The sequence below is a fragment of the Littorina saxatilis genome, linkage group LG5 (genome assembly GCF_037325665.1).
Source record: "Littorina saxatilis isolate snail1 linkage group LG5, US_GU_Lsax_2.0, whole genome shotgun sequence".
Taxonomy (NCBI): domain Eukaryota; kingdom Metazoa; phylum Mollusca; class Gastropoda; order Littorinimorpha; family Littorinidae; genus Littorina; species Littorina saxatilis.
The window spans coordinates 37,216,784-37,218,413 of record NC_090249.1 but is presented as its reverse complement, the minus strand read 5'-3'; the positions used below and the strand labels follow the sequence as shown (position 1 = coordinate 37,218,413).

Genomic DNA, 1,630 nt, shown 5'->3' with positions numbered 1-1,630 from the left:
AGAGAAATCGATGATCTAGGGAAGTTCTTGTTCCCCGATAGCGGCTTATAGGGTTGAGATCCCTGATCAGCCTGAATTGAAGCCTGTCCTTAAGTAAGGCGAAGTCGACTACGCGAAGCCGTATACTTCGCGAAGCTGGCCGCTCGAAGCTTTAGAATTAAGTTTCTCTGTAAAAAGACGTCGTGAAGTCTTCGCGAGGTCGACTTAGGGCTCAAGTAAGGAGCGTCTTGAAGGTCACAGTGCCTTCGCGACCGGCTGGTGCGGTTAAAACAGCAAATTAGTGGTGACAGCTGACGCACGTATGTTAAATATTGAACTATATGAAGTGTGGGATATGCTTCTCGTGACAATTGATTTATGTCCCAGTGTCCTCAATATGAAAAAAAACCTGTAGTTGCAGTGTACGAAGCTGCTGCCAAGTAGGGCTGTGTGGCGATGATTTACGCGTTGGGTATGGTTGTGTTTTTGCCGCACACCGCTTTGATCGATCGCCTCTGCCGGACACAGAAACGACAAGACTAGCTGGCTGTGTCTCAGTCAGTGTGCGTAAAATCTGCATGTAGGTTTGCCGTTCCGGGGAATATTCAAGTTTAGATTCTGAATTTGGCGGACAGTGGACGACTGTAAGGTTTCGGCATTGTACCAGAGACTGTTGTGTAGTCTATAGTCTCTTATTGTACCTTTTAGAGAGAGAAGGGAGAGATAGAGAAAGTGAGAGTGCGGGAGCGGCCAAGCTTTTCGCTCTGCGAGTAATCAGCATCAGGCGCCTGTGGTGTGTGTGGTCAGCTTACGAATCCATCTCAAGAATATTCATTCCTGCCTGGACAATCACTCGGCTCCGACCAGTGGGTAAGCTTTGTTTTTTCTGGCTTATGGAGTGTTACTTCCCCCTGTGTATCCGACGCGAACCGTTGTATTTTGCAACAACAGAATCCGGATACTTGGCTGCATGCCAGAACTTTACTTTATTTGGTGTTTAACGTCGTTTTCAACCACGAAGGTTATATCGCGACTGGGAAAGGAGGGAAATGGGATAGAGCCACTTGTCAATTGTTTCTTGTTCACAAAAGCACTAATCAAAAATTTGCTCCAGGGGCTTGCAACGTAGTACAATATAATTATTACCTTACTGGGAGAATGCAAGTTTCCAGTACAAAGGACTTAACATTTCTTACATACTGCTTGACTAAAATCTTTACAAAAATTAACTATATTCTATACAAAAAACACTTAACAAGGGTAAAAGGAGAAACAGAATCCGTTAGTCGCCTCTTACGACATGCATACCAGAAGCAGGGAGGCCGTGAATGTTGGTACAGCCGCGAAGCGCAAGAGCTGTGCTTGTGTCACGTTTCAATATATCACATAAGGTGATTATGAACGATTAGTTACTCGATCCTAACTAACTAACCACACCACGATCCACTCTCGCAGTCATACAAATAGATAGAATCAACAAAAGTATAAGTTTCAGACGCCTGTTTATATATCATCACGCCACCTCCCTCGAGACTTCACTCCAAAAGATGTTTTTACGTTCAAAACGTAGTTTAGGGGTGGTAATCAGCAGCCAAGGTCGTCTCGAGGGGCGCCGCAGTGGCTGGGATCAGTCAGGTCAACCGCCAAGGCC

General features: G+C 45.5%; 1 protein-coding gene across 1 annotated transcript in view; it reads left to right on the top strand.

Moving 5' to 3' along the window:
• Positions 1–257: 257 nt before the first annotated feature.
• Positions 258–1,630, top strand: part of LOC138967033 (beta,beta-carotene 15,15'-dioxygenase-like) — a 27,426-nt gene continuing 26,053 nt past the window's right edge. The window contains exon 1 of the mRNA XM_070339489.1: positions 258–849. The gene's annotated coding sequence lies outside the window, so the exon portion shown is untranslated. The remainder of the gene's footprint in view (positions 850–1,630) is intronic.